At 36.6% G+C, this 21373-nt stretch overlaps 1 pseudogene; it reads right to left on the minus strand.

Annotated features, from left to right (window-relative positions):
• Positions 1-149: 149 nt before the first annotated feature.
• On the minus strand, positions 150-21111 carry LOC150018702 (PAT complex subunit CCDC47 pseudogene; annotated as a pseudogene).
• Between the last annotated feature and the right edge of the window lie 262 nt (positions 21112-21373).

Raw genomic sequence — 21373 nt, forward strand, 5'->3', positions numbered from 1 at the left:
GTAATACTCCAAACAAGAAATAGATAATGAAATAAGGATTTCTCAGTCATTGGGAGTGTTTGAAACTTTAAGTTGAGAAATGGCTGATATTTTTGTTTTTTGTGAAATTAGAGCTTACAGGTGGCATTAGGACTCAGATCTCTGGATAACTACATGGCTTACACCTTGATATGTTTCATTTTCATTTGCCCCTTTCCCAATTTCTTTGCTCATGCCTCAAGGTAGCTCCCTGCAGCCTATGCTGTTTCTCAGGATCTTCCTCATTTATGATTTGCTCCTTCTCTGCTCTTTTCTTCTCACTCGAGACTGCTACTTCCTATCTTTGCACATGCGTCAGCTTGAAGAAATTCTCTTTGACTTGAGCTCTGTTCTTATCTGTTTTCTTGTTTGCTTTCTGTTGAGAGACTTCTGGGCTTTGTCAATAGAATAAACCACAATGTCCATCAGAGGTAGCAAAGCCTCCATATCTTTTGGGTAAATGTCACCTGAGCCAGGCACATTAAATATAAACAGTAGTGCCCTCTTAGTGTCAGGTACTTTAAGGGCTCACCTTCCTCTTGCATAATTTTTGTACCCAAGAACTGGTCTGAAAATTAACAGATTCAGTCTTGTCAGCATATTGTACGAGAAAGTGAACGTTCTTTGTATCCATTGTCCCTTCTATGACATCTTCCATCTCTGACAGGATGGCCAAGGAGTCTGGCAGTTCATACTTTGCTCAAGACTTAAGGTGGCCACTACAAAACTCACTCTTACATCTCTCCCTGCGGTCTCACCAAGGTTTTCCAATACCCCGTCCTCATCATTCATGGTTACTTTTAGTTGCACTTGATCACTCACAGTCCTCACCATCTGGGCCAGGATAGTCAGTAAGTTCTGTCTTGAGGAACCTGAGCTGGATAAGCATCCCCTCTCAGTGCACTTGACCAGAATACCCCAGGTTGTAGATATGCTCCTCCTGATTCAACTTTCCTGTGCTTGTGGCTTCTGCTAAGGTAAAGCTGCTCTCCAAAAGCTCTCTATGAATGTTAAGCTAGGCCTGAGCAAGGCGATTGATTTATTCTTTTCAATGATATAGGGAAGCAGAGCAGTCACCATCAAAATTTCTGGGTAACATAACTCTCAACTGTTCTGAAAGTGTGCAGGAACATCAACAATTGTTACTGGGTCTTTAATTTTATATAGAAGAGGTATCTGTCTTCATAACCTTGAAATTCTTCATCATTGTATGGCTCACTCCCTATCTCCTTCCTGGGTATCTGCATCTTAAAAATCTCCTTTTTAGTTTTCAACCTACCCTCCGAACTCCATAGTGGTCTCGTCTTCACCATCTTCTGTGGTAATCACCCACTGAAAAGGTTCAGTAACAGCATCTTCTGTGACATCCTCAAATCTGGCCGCGTCATCATCATCATACTCTATGTCTTTCTCAGCCTGGAACATCGAGCTTGGCTTCAGAGACGCTGGAACATCAAAAGGACAACAGTGAGGAAAGCTTTCACCGCACCTGTATCTGGGACTAGAAACCATCTCAGCGCTCCTGCGGCCCCTACCTTTACCCTGTCCACCTCTCAGCCTGGCTGCCACCTGCATGGTCACCGGGTTTTACTGTCCCCAATGCCTCTAGGACAGCGGTTCTCAACCTGTATGTCACGACCCCTTTGGGGGTCGAACGACCCTTTCACAGGGGTTGCCTAAGACCATAGGAAAACACATACATAATTACATATTGTTTTTGTGATTAATCACTATGCTTTAATTATGTTCAATTTGTAACAATGAAAATACATCCTGCATATCAGATATTTACATTACAATTCATAACAGTAGCAAAATTACAGTTATGAAGTAACAATGAAAATAATTTTATGGTTGGGGGTCACCATAACATGAGGAACTGTATTAAAGGGTTGCCGCATTAGGGAGGTTGAGAACCACTACTCTAGGACACAGCTTTACCAGGTAGCTCAGTCACTGCTGCTCTTCACATAGTCTCCGCCATCTGCTCAGGGCTATTTTCCTAAAGCAAACTTCTTTGATACAGAAAAACAGGAAGTATTGAATATGACTGAATGGAATTAATCTCTGATTTAAAGTTCCTGGTAAAGAGAGTCATGGGCTGTTAGAAACCCTGGTGGTAGGTGAAAGGAGTTCCTATGTCCCAGTGTTCTTAGAGGATTAATACATGTAAGTGCTTGGAATAATATAGTGTCTGGTATGTTATAAATGCTTAATAAATGTTTGCTATTTTCTTCTGATGATTACTTTAAATAAACCCCGGGGCATTTAGTGAGGAAATACTTTGTCTGCCTAACAAATTATCCTTTCTAACTGGAAATTTATTTTCCCCTTTATTTTTCTATATCTTATTCTCCTTGCTCTCTCCTCCTTTTTTCACTAGTTTTTATTGTTGAAAAACTAAAGCTATGGTTTGGTAACACCAAAATAACAGCTCAGTTGAACCTAGCCACTTGTTAGCAGCCTGGGAGACAAAATAGTGTGCTGTGCTTTTGTCTCTAGTAATCCAAATTCTATCTATTCTCCATGCTCCAACTCTTGCTCTTTTCCTAGATCATTCCAGAGCACATTGTTTTGTTAAACTAACCCAATGCTTAGACCATACATTTATTGCTCCCTTTGCGTATGTTTTATGTGTTTTGTATATTCTCTAAGGTGATGTTTTAGGTTTCTCAATGGCTTAGACTTCACTCAGGCAATAACCCCATCTCCTCTCCTCTCCCCAGTGCCATCAAGTATCTACTGTAGGGTTATAGGTTCTCATTAGGAAATTCTCAGCGAGTAGATCACCTTACCTAATTCGGATGGTTGTTTTGATATCATGTAGTGATAACCTAATTATACCAGGGGAAAAAAAGGCTCTCTTTTCTAATATATAATATATTCTAATGTCCAAATTATACTCTTTTGTCAGAAAGTTTGCCTTAGAAATCATCCTAATTCATTATTTTTGCATTTAATGTCATTATCTGGATAAAATGAAAGTAAGAAATGTGGCAGTGATTGTGGTTAATTATTTTGAGTTTTTTAAGCAGTTATTGCTTAGAGATTTTTAAAGGAATTGATTTTTTTTTTGTTGTTGTTCAAGGAGTTTTAAGACTTTGAAGTCTGTGATGGAAGAAACATGTTCCCATGTAAATCCTAGGTATTTGAGAGTTGAAAATTATTGTTTTGGTTCTTAGTATGTTAGAAAGTGAATTCCTATTTTTGCATTTCTTGTTAAACTTGCGTTATGTGATTTTTAAGCTATTTGGGTAGGATATTGCATGGCTCAATAAGAGCTTTTTCTGAAGGCTGGAAACTTCTGTGTGTGTATACACAGACACACAATTACACAATTTCATCTTGCCATAGCCAGCTGATAGTTTTATATTCTAAATGTTAATGAAACCTGTCTTACATTATACCACTAACTCCAAGTTTGTCTCTGTTTGACAATGTTTGTCTATGTATATTAAATATATATTTTTAACATGGGAAAATATCTCAGCATAGATTTCCTTACATTTCTTTGGTATCTTTTACTATTGTGGGTACATAGTAGGAGATGAATGTGAGTAAACCAGGTTGTATTTAATAAGAATTCAGTTTTTATTAATGATTTAAAGTGACAATGGGGCAAATATTTAATTTGTATATTAAAGCAAAACAGGAAAAAATAAAACAAGCCTTTACTCAGTCTTATTTCTGCAAGACAGCTCAGCAAGGCTGAATAAGTTTTTGTTTACAAACTTTGTTTCCATAGCTGGGTGAGCTCATGTACAAACCAAAAACCTTTCATAATCAGCTGAGCCATTGTCTCCTGATGTTTTTTAATTCTGTCCAGAACATGAAGTTGGCAAAATTATCTAAAATAGAAATGTGTAGCTGGTAAATCTTCTAAGTGGAAAATTCCTTATTTTTTGGCAAATGATTTATTTATCTCTGATTATAAGTATGCTAAGATGGATAATGTTTTGGATGCATAAGTTATTATAAAGCAAGATTCATGTGTCCCTTTTATCTGTAAGAACATCCAGCAGACAAGTATCTCTTTTTCTCCAATTCTATCTGCGACTAAGAAACTATCACAATTTGCTCCACAATGTAGCAACATCAATGAAAAGACACAAACTTGAGATTGAAAATTCAAGCTGAAATAAAGTTTCAGAGAGTGTCATACTTCAGGCTTGTGAATTAAAACATCATCCTATTCTTACACACTAAAGCCTGTGTGGTCATCCTCTGTTAAATCACGTGAACACCAAGAGATGTTCTGCTTGCCCTCTTCTTTCTCTATATCTAGATCTTGTCTGATTGTCATATTCAATTCATACAAACTATCTCCAAGGAATTTCAGGCACGTCTCATACTTAAAGGGGAAAAAGGAACTAATATTTATTGAGCTCCTACTAGGTGCTTAGTATTTTGGAAATATTATCTCATCCAATCCTTACAATTGTTGAGATGGATTTTGTAATCCTCAGTCAACATATGGGAATATTTATACTCAAAAAGGGACACGGATGATAACTGAGTGAACTAAATACCAAGGTTTCTATTTTAAGTCTGGTGTTCTAATAAGTGTTTCAGAATCTAGTACCACATATTAAGTGGTCAGTGAACCTTTGCTGAATGAATGGATTCCATGGATGCCTTGGATATCTCAAAACTGCCCTCCTTTCCTCACTCCCTCTCCCTCTTTCTCCCTTCTTTCCTCCCTCCTTCCTTCCTTCCTTTTCCCATGGTAACATGTGTTGGAGTGGATTTGGGAATTACCTCCTCAATGAGTCACCTCTAAAACGTTCTTAACACAAAGTCCTCCAGCCCTTGTGTGCCTTTTTCTGGGAAAGAAAGGTCATTAATTTTTGAGGCAGTCTTTTTTTTCTTCTTGGCCCTTATTATTAGAAGGGCTTTCCTTATACTGGGATGAAATAAGCTTCTAGGTGGAATATGGTATTATGTGGAAAGCACAGGTCTGGAGTTAGAAAACTGGAATTTGATTCCTGGTTTCACTTCAGGCAAGCCCCATCCTTTCCGAACCTCTTTCCTCACCTATAAAATGGTAGTAGTTGGTTTTGCCTGCATTGCCTAACTCTCAGGATCATAATAAGATTATAATGTATAATGTATAAATTATAATGTATAAGGTAGTACTATGCAAAGAATAAAATCCCAACAGAAAAGTTAGCTTCCATTTTACCCTCTGGGACTTCATAACACTGTTCTATTCATTGTTAAAATTACATACCTCATTACATGTAACTTTCTTACATTAAAAAAAATGTAAAATGGATGGGTTTCATATAAAAATCCCTCCTGGTTTCCTCATGCCATACTGCAGAATCATTGTTGCCAGCACAGAATGTAGTATCATAACACTCCCTGGCTTGGATATAATACTTTGATAATACAACCTCAAATTACAAAAGTGTTTTCATTTATTACATTTTATAGCTAAGCTAAGTCCATTTTGTGTTTGACTAAGAGTCAGCTTCTTTTCACATTAGCTGCTATCAAGCGAGGTCTTCTGGGTCCTGTATTTATGTGGTTGTTTTTTTTAAACTAAATGTATAATAGCTCTCTGAACTTGTTTATATTTAATTCACCTTATCTTTAGCCCCATAATTCAAGCCACTGCAATTTATTGACCTCTTTTTAAAAAAAACCTCACCTGAGGATACATTTATTGATTTTAGAGAAAGAAGAAGATGGAGAGACGGAAAGAGGAAGAAGGAAGGAAGGGAGGGAGAGAGAGATGAGGTTGGAAAGAGAGAGAGAAACATCAGTTGGTTGCTTCCTGTAGCACCCTAACTTGTTGCCTCCTGTTTGCGCCCTAACTGGGGATCGAACCCGCAACCTTTTGGTGTATGGCATGATGCTCCAATCAACTGAGCCAGGCCTTGACTTCTTATTTTTACCTACCAGTGAAGTTACCTCACCTCTACTAAGTTTTATGATATCTGCTAAAGTGATAAACAAGTTTTTTCTAGCATTAGATATATTATTGGTAAAAATGTTGGGTAAGGTAAATCTTTCAAAGAGCACTGTGTTTTCTCATTAAAGATTTTCCTCTAATGTCGATTACTCTCATAGCTACTGAACAGTTATTTGTGATAGAACTGTTTCTCCTTTCATAGATTGTGAGACCATATATTGGTCTTCTTAGTATCTCTCAGGCTTAACATAGTAGCTGCTCACTGAGTTTATAATTGGAGAATGAATGAATGAATGAATAGACATTAATCTGTTAAGTAATATGCTTTGGGTATGGTTATTCAACTAGCTATTCAGCCATCTACCTTGGCCAACGTCCAACTTACATTTTTGTTTTTTTAACTCTTAAAAGTAGTAGGAGTTGGTCAGATATATCCCAAATCAATGGAAGTATTCCCTTGATCTAATTATTTTATAACCCTCTTATAGAAGGAAATTGGATCCACTAATATGACATGATTCTAGTGAACTCATCCATACTTATTTATATATAACACCTATTTCTTTCCTACGTATTCACATATCTTTTTACTTTTTTCTAGACTTATGCTTTATCGTCTCCTTACCTAATTACCATGTGTACCTCCCTGTGGGCTGTACATACATGCAAATATTCTCTTCTCCAACACCTTCCTTTCTCCCCATTTTTGCTCCTTTGTCAGCTCAATCAATCGTTTCAAGTTAAACAGTTTTTTTAATGTATTATTGAGAATAGGCTCCTTTTTGTCTTTCGTTATCCCATTTTATCCCTTTCCTTTTCTACCTGGATTCTTCCCTTCTTTGGACCAAAGTTGAATAAATACAGTGTGTTAAATAAAATTCGTGTTCCTAGATTTTATTTTTTATAAAAAGTGGAAAGAAAGATATTTTCTCTCTACCTAAACAAAACTAAAAATCTCTGAAATGAATTCAGTTACATTTTGTTTAAAATTGTTGATGTATGAATGGTCCAGTAGTTCTCAGATGGAAAGCCTTTTTTTCTGGAGGACTTCTTGCACTTTGGGTGGTCAACAAAGGTCCAAGGAAGAATCTTCTGAAAAAATAGGATTTGTGATATTTTATAAGGCTAGTTCTATTTCCCTCAGAAGACTACGAATATTGTGTTAAATCGTTGTGAGCTCTGACTTATTTACCATCGACATTTAGCTCTTGAGTCACAGTTTAGGTTTTGTCATAGAGAAGGCAGGTTTGCCTTAGACTGGCATTCTGGGAAAAGTTAAATGAGGCCATTGATCAGCATTTGTGTTTAGCTTGAGGAAATATCCTCTTGTTTACTGAAACTGGATACACAATCCTCTGCTACTTCCTGTCTTTTGATAAATAGTAGTATTTTCTGGGTTGGAAAATATGTGTCATTTCCTTAAAGGCTTAATCTGATTTCAATCTGACAGTAAATAGTAGCTGCATTTCTCTCTATATATATTCATACATTTTTACCAATAGTCTTTCCTGGGAATTCCATAGGTACAATTAATAGTATATTACATTTTGATACATGCCAGCTTTTTGAAAAGTTTGTCCATGATGATAATATATTTTATATTTGTGTTATTTTCAGTGAAGTTTTTCATTTTTCACTTAAGAAATATATGAATTTACACATAGAATATCAGCTTATCCCATCTGATAGTCGTCATATGACAACATGTAATCTCTGAGTCTTCAATTAATAGAAAGAAAGAAAAAAGAATCAGAAAGTCCAGAAAAGAAGCCTTAAAATGCAGTCTTATAAGTTCTGCCTCAATCAGGAACTAAATTAACATGTGATGTATGGACTACATCTACTACTAGGCACACTCTTAGAATCCCAATTAGTGCTAACCTGACTACACCTCACATGGTAAGTACTGTACTGTACTTCTCCTAGGCTACCACTGAAGCTTTATTAATTTCATTTATTTATGCTTTTCCTATTAGACTGTGTGCTGCTTGAGTGCCAGGTGTGTAAAATCTATAAGAGGACCAAAGTACCTAAAGATTCTAGTTTAAACAATACCACAAACAAACTGTGTAACCTTGAGAAACCACCCTTCTGATGTCACTGTAATAAGCTACAGAAGAGGAATAACCGTGTCCTTTTTGTAGTTATTTTGTTATCATAAAGATAAAATGAAATAATAGATGAAAATAATTTGAAATATAAAGAATTTATACAAAAGATGAAACTAAGAATGAAGAGATTTAAATATTTTGCTCTAAACTTAATTAAAAGGTAAAAGGCAAAAATAGTGATAAAATATAGGACAGATGAAGCACTGCTTTTTACTTATAAAATATGTAAGTAAATATATGAGGGTAAAAATACTATAAACATAGGAAGCAAAGTATCTTTTATAATAGCACCAACAAATATGAAATACCTACATGAAAAAGGTAAAAAATATGTGCTGAAAACTACCAAACACTGATTAGAGAAAAATAAAAACCTACGTAAATGGAGAGATATACTATGTCCTCAGATTGGAAGACAATTTTGTTAGGATGAATATTCTCCCCAGATTGAGTTATAGATTCTACAGTTCCAAATAAGATCCTAGCATGCTATTTTTGTAGAAATTTACAAGTTGATTCTAAATTTTATGTGAAAAGGCAAAAACACTAGGAGAATCAAAACAATTTTGAAAATGAACAAGGGTGAAGAATTTCCATAACTTGATTTTAAGACATTATAAATGGAGAGCAATCAGAGCAATATAGTACTGGCAAATGGATAAACCCAGAGGTAAATGGAGAAATATAGTACAGAAATATATCCACACATGTATAGTTAACTGATTTTTTTACAAAGGTACTAAGGAAATTCAACTTAGAGAAGATAGTCTATTTCAAAAAAATAGTCTTGAACAATTGGACATCCAGATGCCTCCCCTTGCAACCCCCCAAAATTGTCTTGACCATAACTTATACCATAGGCAAAAATAAATGAAAGGGGATTATACACCTAAATGTGAAACCTGAAGTCATAAAACTTCTGGAAGAAAATATAGGAAAAAAATCTTTGCAACATTGGGTTAGGAGAATATTTCTTAGGTAAAACACAAAATGTATGAATCATAAAAGAAACCACTTTTAAATCTGACCTAATGAAAATTAAAGACTTAAGTTCTCCAAAAAGATATGGTTAGGAGAATGAAAAGATAAGCCACAGATTGGGAAAAAATATTTGTAAAGCAAATATCTGATAAAGAACTGGCATGTAGAATATGTAAAGACATTCATAATTTAACAATAAGAAAACAAACAACCTCATTTTTAAAATAGGCAAAAGATTAAAACACTACCAAAGGAGATATAAGAAAGACAAATAAAGACATGAAAAAATGTCCACCATCCTTATTTATTAGAGAAGTGCAAATTAAGCCACAATGAGATACCACTACATACTTATTAGAATGGCTAAAATGAAGAAAAAAGAAAGGAAAAAGAAAACAAAATTGACAATATCAAATACTGTCAAGAACGTGGAACAAGCAGAATTCTCATACTCAACTAGAACTCTGATGGGAATGCAAAATTGAACACAGGCACTTTGGAAAACAGTTTGGCATTTCTTACAAAGTTTCATACACATTTACCATGCTCCTAGATGTTTAATAACAGGAAATGAAAATGTGTCTACATAAAAATGTCTATGTTAATTTTTATGGAGATTTTAAAAAAAATTCGTAATCACTGAAAACTGGAAATAGTCAAAATGTACATCAATTTGTATGTGGATAGAAAACTGAGGACATGCATAGAATGAAAACTATTCAGCAATAATGAGAAAATAATTACGGATACATGGATGAATCTTAAATACATCATGCTAAGTGAACGAAGCAAGATTCAAAAGGCTACATATGTATAATTTTGGACAGGGCAAGATGATAGGGACAGGAGACAAATCACTGGTTACAAGGGAGAAGAGTTGGGAGAAGAGGGCGCAAGAGGGTACTTCTTGAAGGTGCTGAAACTATTTTAGTTGTGGTGATGGTATGCTTTTGTTAAAATCCATAGAAAAGGAGAAATTTCACTTTTTCTAAATTATATCTCAACCTGATTTTAAAATATGATAAAAGAATTTTAAAAAAGTGAATGACAAATTGGGCAAAGTAATTGTAACATGTGAGATAGACAAAGGTTATTTAATATATAAAAATTTTTATATATAAGAAAAAGATGAAAACTCCAGTTTATAATTATATAAAGGATTTAAACTAACAATTTACAGGGGGAAAAAAAATACAAGTAGCCAATCAACATAAGACTGAATTCAAACAACATATTTCTACCTATCAAATTAACAAAGGTTATAGATAATAATAATTCATGATTGTGAGTGTAGGGAAAGAGCACTCACACACTGCTGATAAGAGTATAACCTGACAGCTGATACCTCCTTTCTACAGGTAATTTAGCAATATGATTATAAGACCTTGAAATTTTACAATCGTTTTGGCAAGAAATTTTACATAAAATTTTGTTAAATATTAAATTATATTAAAAACATTAAATGTGTGCACCAAAATTACCTACGATATTTTTCATGCATCTAGTAATTTGTAGAAATTTTAAATCCTCACCAATAGGGCACTGGATATATGAGTTGTTTCTTTATACAGTGGAATACAATTCAACCATTCAAAACAATCCTTTAGATGAATAGTTTTGGGAAGATCGTCATTGTACATTATTAAATTTAAAAAGTAAATTACAGTCCTGGCCAGGTGGCTCAGTTGGTTGGAGCACTGTCCGTATACCAAAAAGATTTCAGGTTTGATTCCTGGTCAAGGCTGTGGGTTTGATTCCTGGCCAAAGTGTGTACAGGAGGCAACCAATTGAAATTTATCCCTCATATTGATCTTTCTCTCTCTCCCCCTTCCTCTCTATCTAATTCAATAAACATATCCATACATGAGGATTAAAAAAAGTCAAAGTGAATTATAATACAGTATGACTAGTATGATGTCATTTTTATAAGTTGATTTATAAAAAGATCTAAAAGACATATATATGTACATATACACACACTATGTATATGTAATTACTTGTTTCTAAGATGTAAGATTATGATTTCTAACATTATGATTTATCTGGATATCATAATATCTTTTAAGTGAGCTGACACTACTTTTCTTAAAAAGCATTTGATAAAGTACAGTACCCATTTATGATAAAAACACTCAGCAAAGTGGGAATAGAGGGAGCATACCACAACATAATAAAGGCCATGTATGAGAAACCTAAAGCCAACATCATATTCAATGGGCAAAACCTAAAAGTTTTCCCCTTAAAATCAGGAACAAGACAAGGGTGTCCGCTTTCACCACTAGTATTGGAAGTTCTAGCCACAGCGATCAGACAAGAAAAAGAAATCAAAGGCATTCAAGTAGGAAAGAAGGAGGTAAAGCTGTCATTATTTGCAAATGACATGATAGTGTACATAGAAAACCCTATAGTCTCCTCAAAAAACCACTCAACCTAATAAGTGAATTTGAAAATTAGTGGGATACAAAGTCAATATTCAGAAATCAAATGTATTTTTTAAAGTATATTTTATTAATTATGTTCTTACAGTAGTCCCAATTTTATCCCCTTTGCTACCCTCTGCCCAGTACCACCCTTCTCCCAGCAATCCACCCCCCCCCTTAGTTCATGTCCATGGGTCGTACATATAAGTTCTTTGGATTCACCCCTTCCTATATTATTCTTAACTTCCCCCTGTCTATTTTGTACCAACCAATTATGCTTCTTAATCCCTGCATCATTTCCCCATTTCTCTCCCTTCCCACTCCCAGCTGATAACCCCCCAAATGATCCCTATACCAATGATTCTGTTCCTATTCTGGTTTGCTTAGTTGGATTTTGTTTTTACTTTTTAGATTCAGTTGTTGATAATTGTGAGTTTGTTGTCATTTTAGTGTTCATAGTTTTGATCTTTTTTTTAAATAAATCCCTTTAACATTTCATACAATAATGGCTTGGTGATAATGAACTCTTTTAGATTTACCTTGTCTGGGAAGCACTTCATCTGCACTTCCATTCTAAATGATAGCTTTGCTGGATGGAGTAATCTTGGTTGTTGGTCCTTGCTTTTCATCACATTGAATACTTCTTGCCAGTCCCTTCTTGCCTTTAAAGTTTCTTTGAGAAATCAGCTGACAGTCTTATAGGCACCCCTTTGTAGGTAACTCTCTGCTTTTCTCTTTCTGCTTTTAAGATTCTCTCTTTATCTTGAAACTTTGGCATTTTAATTATGATGTGTCTTGGTGTGGCCCTCTTTGAGTCTAGCTTGTTTGGAACTCTCTGTGCTTCTTGGACTTGTATGTCTATTTCCTTCACCAAATTTGGGAAGTTTTCTGTCATTATTTTTTCACATAAGCTTTCCATTTCTTGCTCTTCCTCTTCTCCTTCTGGCACCCCTATGATTCAGATGTTGGCATGTTTAAAGTTGTCCCAGAGGTTCCTAAACCTCTCTTCATTTTTTTCAATTCTTGTTTCCTCTTTCTGTACTGGTTTACTGTTTTTTTTCTTCCTTATGTTCCAAGTCATTTATTTGAACCTTGGTTTCCTTCCCTTCACCATTGGTTTCGTTTCAATTAGCATAGCCTTCACTTCTTCCCTGATGCGTTGCTGTACTCAAGCATATCTGTCAAGCCTGTGAGCATCTTTATCACCAGTGTTTTGAATTCTGCACCTGTTAGGTAGGCTATCTCCTCATCTGTTAGGTTGGCTATCTTCTTGTTGTTAAGTTCTATCATTGGAACCTTGATCCGTTCCCCTTTTTGGGCCATACCTCTCTGTCTCCTCACCTTGACAGACTCCTGTGTTTGTTTGACTCTGTGTCTGAGGTGGAATTGTCACTCCTGTTATGTTGTAAGGGCCTTAGGTATCCATCAGTACAGGGCGACCCATTCCACCACGTTGTGGCACTGTATGTGGGAGAGGGGTCACAGGGAACAATGCCGCTTGCTCAGGAGTTGCTCCTTTTCCAGGAACTTCTCTCACTTCTGTATGGGACTGGCACCTCTCTAGTTGTTGCCCTGGCTGTTGTTCCCAGAGTGAGTGGGTCTGTGGTCGTTCTAGGACTGTGGGGGCCCTTTAAACAAGCAGACTCTTTTGAGAGACCGGCAGTTTCTTCCTCCACCCCAACCCCCACTGGTTTGCACAGTCAGAAGCAATGAGGCTTGATTTTCCCTGGCACTATGAGCATGAGCTGCGCGGTCTGGTCAGGAACTGGGAACACTCCCCAGGCGTCCCTCCCCACTTTTTAAAATGTGTAACTTGGCTTTACACTGGCCTGCCACTGCTGCCGCTGCTGCCACCACACCGCATCCTCTCTGCCCGGGCTCCCCCCACCCCCCACCTGTCTGGATGAGTATTTCTTCTCTATATGTTTGTTTGTTGGACTTCCATGCAGCTTGATTTTTTTGGAACTTCTGGTTGTCTCTAGTTTTGAGGTAGTTGTATTCCTTCTTAGTTGTGGAGGGAGACACAGCATGTCTGTCTAGACCTCCATCTTGGCCAGAAGTCCCAAAGGCATTTTTGTACATCGACAATGAAACAGCACGAACAGAAGCTAGGAAAAAAATCCCATTTACTATAGCAATAAGAAAAATAAAGTACTTACGAATGAACTTAAACCAAGGAGGTAAAAGACCTGTACTCAAAGACTACAGAACACTGAAGGATGAAATTAAGGAAGATACAAATAAGTGGAAGCATATACCATGCTCATGGGTTGGAAGAATTAACATCATTAAAATGTCCATACTACCAAAAGCAATCTACAGATTCAACGCAATCCCTATTAAAATACCAATGGCATATTTCCCAAATCTAGAACAAATATTTCAAAAATTTATGTGGAACCAAAAATGACCCCATATAGCCTCAGCAGTCTTGAGAAGGAAGAACAAAGTAGAAGGGATCACAATACCTAATATCGAATTATACTGCAAGGCCACTGTAATCAAAATAGTCTGGTGCTGGCATAAGAACAGACATAGGTCAATGGAACAGAATAGAGCCCAGAAATAAACCCAGGTCTATATGGTCAACTAATATTTGACAAAGGGGGCAGGAGCATAAAATTGAGTAGAAAATAGCCTTTTCAATAAATGGTATTGGAAGATCTGGATAGGTATATGCAAAAAATGAAACTAGACTACCAACTTATACCATAGAGAATAAACTCAAGGTGGAAAAAAGACTTAAATATAAGCCATAACATCATAAAAGTCCTAGAGGAGACATAGGTAGCAAAATTTCAGATATCCCATGCAGCAATATTTTCATCGATGTATCTTCTAGGGCAAGGGAAATAAAGGAAAGAATAAACAAATGTGACTACATCAAACTGAAAAGGTGTGCACAGATAAAGAAAACATCATCATAATGAAAAAGTAACCAATTGTATGGGAAAACATACTTGCCAATGATACTTTGGACAAGGGTTTGATCTCCAAAATATATGAAGAACTCATACTACTCAACATCAGGGAGACAGACAATCCAATTTAAAAAAATGGGCAAAGGACCTGAACAGACAGTTGTCCAAAGAGGACATACAGAGGGCCCATAGACATATGAAAGGATGTTCAACATTCACTAGCAATCAGAGAGATACAAATTAAAGCCACAATGAGTTACCACCTCACACCAGTCAGAATGGCCATAAATGAAAAAATTATATTATGTAGCATATTAATGTTAACATTATCTTAAAAGACTAGTAAAGTTGAACTGAAGTCATGAGGCTGAAAACTTTTAATAATAATTGCTACTATTCATTTAACAGTTACGATGTTCCAGATACAGCAAAATTCTCTATATATCCTTTCAGTAACCCTATCAAGTAGGCATCATTATATTTTAACTTCAGAAATATGGGAAGTGAGACTCAGAAAGATTAAATAACTTGTTCATGGTCACTCAACCATTAAAGGGTAGAGATGGAATTTGAACCTTGATTTGTCTTTGAGACTCATGCTTTTCACTTCATACTGCCTCAATTCTCAGTTAAGCAGTTATTAGTTGATTTAAAACCAATTATTTGGTTGCCAATTATCTACTTTTGTGGATTATCTAGACCTTTCCCTTTGTTTCCCTCTGCAGCCTGTTGTAGAATTTGCCTAGTATGGAAATTTTGTTCTATGTGTGATGCTCCTATGAGTGACTTAATGCAGACGTGTCTCAAATTTTATCTGTATTCAGAGTTTGTGTTATCCATTTGTCTTTTTATCCAAATAATGCCTGTCTCCTTTTATCATCAGTCATTGAGAGCATTTTAGCATCAAAAGCATGAGAACACTCTCTCTTAGATCTTGATGTAATAAATTCTGATATTTTTATATAAGCTTGATTTTTTTTCTTTTGATTACAAACCTAACACATGTTCATTTCTTGTCAAGTTTCCACCCTTTGTATCAGATTATGGGATTAATTAAGATCGAGTGGCACTGGATAGTAGGGGCATCATACCTTGCATTTGCACATCTTGGCTGCAGTCTCTATAAGTGGTGGCTAGGATAGGACAAGAAAACTTGGAACAATCTTGTAGCCTGGGGCATCTGGGAGTGTATGCAAATGAAGCTAAAGCATGTAGCTGTCTCCCATGACTCTCTACCACTTGCTTTATTATTATTATTACTATTATTATTATTATTACTATTATTGTTTTCTGTAGCACTTACCATTACCAGTAATTATATTTTTATGTATCTATTTGTTTATTCTGTCTCCTTTCTTTGTCTCCATGGAAGCAGCGGCTCAATTTTACTCATTACTGAGTCCCCTGTGCCTAGAAGAGTACCTGGAATTTAGTGGGCACCTAGTATTTTTTAAATGAATGAATGAATGAATGAAACCATAACATTAGTAGGAAGCTACTGTGGATGAAAAGGGGCCACAAGCTAAGCCTGACAAGCTCAAGGGCCTGAGGCCTACCTGAGGCCTACCTGATGGCCTGAGACCTAGGGTAACCACACAGGATGGTCTGAAGTTAAAAAAACATTCTAACTAAAAGCAGGTCATAGCACATAGTCATGTCCTAGGCTCAGCTCTTCCCTGACAAAAGTCAATCTTTACCTTAACTGAACCTATCTGTTGTCTTTTTGCATCTATGATAACATACCTTTGGAATGTCAAATTTCCTTTTTCTGGACTTCTCAAAGCACAGGCACTGCACCAGAGAAGGAGACCACAAATCCCCTCATTGTTATTGTTATGTTAATAATTGATTGCTAACTATCTGGTATCTACCAGTGTAAAAGAAGTAAATGTCTATAATTTTATTTTTTTTATTCAGTCCCAGAAGTTTCTCTGCTTTGCTTTCTCCCACCTCTCTAATCTATCACCAATGGATTTCATATAACCCACTTAATGCCTCCTCTTTTGATTGTAACTTACTTTTTTTAAAGTGCAAAACTGCCATTTTACAGAGCACTTTCTGAATCTGTTGACATTTTGCTTCCCAGCAATTATAATCAGTTTGACTCAAGTAAACTCATAAAAATTATTTCAGGTTTGGATGTTTTCTTTATGTTGACAATACAAAAAAGAAATAAATATTGTGAGGGGAGAAAAACTAGGTAGGAAGGTTGTGGAAAATGGGTTAAAATTTAAAATCGCCCCCCCCCCCAATAACTGCTCTGCCATATTGAAATGCATCAAAGGCTCTAGTAGCAAAACCATAGTTGTGGGGGTTAAAATGCACACAGTCAGCATTGGTTTTTACATAAGTGTTGTATTTTTTCTTTTAAAAATATATTTTATTTATTTGTTTATTTTTAGAGAAATGGGAAGAGAGGGAAAAAGAGAGGGAGATAAGCACCAATGTGTGGTTGCCTCATGCCCACCTGCAACTGGGGACCTGGCCTGCAACCCAGGCATGTGCCCTGAATTGAACCAGCGATCCTTTGGTTCACAAGCTGGCACCTAATCCATTGAGCCACACCAGCCAGGGTCCGTATTATATTTTCAAGGTTGGAAAAAATCTTCAAAGTCCTTAGATGACCTTAGAATCATATCACCAAATTTCAATTAAGACAAGCATGCGAGTCCCTATTGTTTGGAATTCCCTTTTTTCTTCCCTCTTTGGGAAGATCTAAAAAGTGTGATTAGTAGTCAAGGTTCAACGGGGAGAGCAGGAGTAGGAGGGTGTAGCAAGAGCAAATTGAAAGGAATTTGAAATCTATATGTCAACCACTAGCCAGTATTTCACTTAGATCTATGAATGCCCTTAACCCCTTCTATTTTCACATTGTCTGCATTTACCCGTAAGTTGCAAGTCTACTTTTAGTTTATTTATTTATTTATTTTGTATCACCTTAACCCAGCTTCCTATAAATCAGCTTACAAAGGTGAAGGGTCAACTAACACTACTGTACTCCTACTTATGCCCAACGTTGCACTGAAGACTTTATATGGGTCATCCCATTTAATCCTCAGTAACTCCAGGAGGGAAATGGCATTAAATGCATTTAGGAGATGAGAAAAAAATAGTGCTCAGAAAAGTTAACTGTCTTGCCTAAAATCACACAGATAAGTGGCAGAGGCAAGATTCAAAGCAGTTCTGCCAAAATAACACCACAATTCTCTGTTGAGTTAAGGCTTTCTGTGCTCTCAATGTTGCACATGTCTTCCTTTGCTAAATGTTTTTTTCTGGGTAAACAGTTAAATTTAACAGAGTATTACTGCAGGTGTGTTACTTTTCACTCTTTTGCTAATAGTTTTTCTCTTGAGCAAAGCCCCTTTCACCTTTTTTTCATGTACATACAATGTCTGTCCAGAGAAAAGTCTAGCCAGTGTTAATATAAGGAGAATGGTGTACATGACATCAATGTAACCTGGCAGCCAAGGAGAGTGGACTGGAATGTGCATGAACAATGATGACTTCACTGTACTAGTCAGCATGTGTATCGTGTGGCCATAGCATTCAAAATGACTGAGTGAGAAGAGCAATAAATCTACATCAGATTTTGTATTAAGCTTGAACACTCCTCTGTGGAAACAATTTGGATTATTCAGAAAGCTGCAGGAATGGGCAACTGATGATTGGCAACTTCATCACAACAATGCGCCCTCTCATGCATCACGTCTCCTGCAGAGTTTTTTGGCAAAACATCAAATCACCCAGGTGACTCAGCCCCCCTACAGCCCAGATTTGGCGCCCTGTGACTTCTGGCTTTTCCCAAAACTAAAATCACCTTTGAAAGGGAAGAGATTTCAGATCATTGATGAGATTCAGGAAAATATGATGGGGCAGCTGATGGCAATTGGGAGAACTATTTGAGGTTCCAAGGTGCCTACTTTGAAAAGGACTGAGGCATCATTTCCTATGTACAATGTTTCTTGTATCTTGTGTCTTCCTCAATAACTGTCTCTATTTTTCATATTAAATGGCTGTATACCTTCTAGACAGATCTTGTATATACATGATATTTATAGTGAATTATCTGATGTTACCATAAGCAGTATCCTTTTTATTTAATAAAACTTTCCCAGTAATTATATATTTTAAAGGAATATACCATTTTCCCTACCTCATTTTTCTCCTTCCTTCTGTGTCTGCCACTTTTGGTGCATAAGTTTGTTCCCACCAAATGAGTCTATTGACAGGGAAAGTTGGTCTGACTGCCATTACTATTTTGAAGGAGAGGTGCCACATAGCATAGGAAAGACAGACTCAGCTTGGATTAAAATCCTGACCTGTCGTGTGACCTTGAAGCAGTTTAATTATTTTCTCTGTGCCTCATTTCCTGAACTATGAAAAGGGTGATTAAGATTTATCTTATAGAATAGTTGCAAAAATTACCTGAAATATATGTGAGTATATAGAATAGTGTGTGGAATATAGCAAGAACCCAATAAATGTTAGCTCTAATAACACTTCCAAAAAAATGCTGTGAGAACATTTAGATTTTATAAGAACACAAGGCAGATTAATAAAGATTTAACAAATTTCTTTGAATATAGCAATACTTTTCTTGGATTTTGTCATTTGATTAGTGGATAATCATTTTCTCAATATGTTATACTTTAAATGAAATGTTCTCAAGAGTCATACATAAAGTTTAAACATTAAGTCATTAGTTTTCAGGCTTATTAAAAGAAAACTTACCTACATTCTATTTATCCCCTTTAGCCCTTGTCCCTCACTTGGCTTTCTCATTACATCTGTATGCTTTAGCCATTTACCCTAGTGAGAAGATCTTTACTCCCTTTGCTTAAATCTGTATTCATCATCTTTCTAAACAACTTGTTCAATGTAGGGGAGCACTTTGTATGGTGTCAGGAATTGTAGCCTCGCGGTGAATTAGGCCTTGCAAAAGACCTATAAGTCTCAACCAGAAAACCGGGAAAGCTGGAGGCAGGCATGACCCAATAATTGCACTGAGGGTTCCCGTGGGAAATCAGGCTTAAAGAATGTATATTATGCTTTGAAGCTTGCTCTGCTCTGTATATCTCATGCTTATTATAAACAAAATGTCCAAAATATCAGACAGAAAAAATTATGAAAATCTGCACCTGGTGATCATCTGATGCTAGAGTGTCCAGCAGACTTTAACTTAAAGCAATCACTGTGTTCCTTCGTTGATATCTGTAATCCATAGAAGTTGATAGTAACTGAAGTGTTTGAGCCTAGTTGGTATACCCACATAATATACTGACTGTATACCCACATAATAAAAAGCAAGAGGAAAGGGAGTTCAGAGTTCTTCTCCTCTTGAGAAAATTTCCACTTCCCTTCCCCTCCCAGACAAAAGACTGTATCTGGGACAGATTATTTCTTTCAACCACGATCTGGAGACTTCTGCGGGACAGAGTCATCCTCACCGGGCAGTGGCAGACTGCTACAGTTCAAGAAATTTTCTCTGATTTCACCTAACTGTGAAGTGCAATGGATAGAATCCCTGTAGAAATTATACCAGTTAGAATAGTTCTGAACTTAATGCCATTTTAATGTTCATAGGTTGATCTTCTTTTTCTTAAATGTGTCCCTTTAACATTTCATATAATAAGGGCTTGGTGATGATGAACTCTTTAGCTTTACCTTGTCTGGGAAGCACTTTATCTGCCCTTCCATTCTAAATGATAGCTTTGCTAGATAGAGTAATCTAGACTGTAGGTCCTTGCTTTTCATCCTTTTGGATACTTCTTGCCAGTCTCTTCTAGCCTGCAAAGCTTCTTTTGAGAAATCAGCTGACAGTCTTATGGGAACTCCTTTGTAAGTAACTCTCTGCTTTTCTCTTGCTGCTTTTAAGATTCTCTCTTTATCTTTCACCTTTGGCATTTTAATTACAATGTGTCTTGGTGTGGTCCTCTTTGGGTTCAACTTGTTTGGGACACTCTGTGCTTCCTGGACTTGTATGTCTATTTTCTTCACCAAATTATGAAAGTTTTCTTTCACTGTCTTTTCAAATAAGTTTTTGATTTCTTCCTATTTCTCTTCTCCTCTGGCACTCCTATGATTAGAGTGTTGGTATATTTCAAGTTGTCCCAGAGGTTCCTTAGCCTATGCTTGTTTTTTGGATTCTTTTTTCCTTATTGCTTTCTAATCAAATGCTTTTTTCTTCCTTATATTTCTTATATGATTCTTAGCTTCATCCACTGTGCTGTTGGTTCCCTGTAAATTTTTCTTTATTTCACTTAGTGTAGCCTTCATTTCTGTCTCAGTCTTTTCTACATTGTTGAAGTACCCAATGAGTTCCTTGAGCATCCTAATAATCAGTGTTTTGAACTGCATCTTATAGATTGTTTATCTCCATTTTGTTTAGTTTTTTTTTCCTAGAGTTTTGCTCTGTTCTTTCATTTGGGCCATATTTCTTTGTCTCCTCATTTTGGCAGCCTCCCTGTGTTTGTTTCTGTATATTAGATAGAACTGCTTTGACTCCCTGTCTGGGTGCACCTGTTACATTGTAAGGGGTGGAGCCTTAGGTATTTGTCACTGTGGGGTGACCCATTTCACCACTTTGTGGCACAGTATGTGGTAGAGAGGTCAGAGAGGGAACAATGTCACTTGCTTGGCACTGGCCCCTTTTCCAGTCACTTACTTGCTTCCTCCATGCGACTGGTCCCCCCTCCACCTGCTTCCCTGGTGGTGGTTCCCAGAGTGAGTGGGCTTGCGTACATTGTAGGACTGTGGGCGTCCTCTAAATAAACTCTCCTGAGAGACTGGCAGTTTCTTCCACTGCCCAACCCCCACTGGTTTTCACAGTCAGAAGCTATTAGGCTTTATTTTACTGGCACTGGAACCTTGGGCTGCATGGTCTAGCCTTGCACTGGAGTCACTCCCCAGGTGTTGCTCCTGGCTTTTATCTGCCACATGTAAATGTGGGACCACCAATTCTGCCAGCCACTGCCTCTACCTTGCAACTGCCATCTTGCCACTGCC

Source organism: Furipterus horrens, unplaced genomic scaffold (genome assembly GCF_987537825.1).
Source record: "Furipterus horrens unplaced genomic scaffold, mFurHor1.1.pri manual_scaffold_2, whole genome shotgun sequence".
In the NCBI taxonomy this organism is placed as follows: Eukaryota; Metazoa; Chordata; class Mammalia; order Chiroptera; family Furipteridae; genus Furipterus; species Furipterus horrens.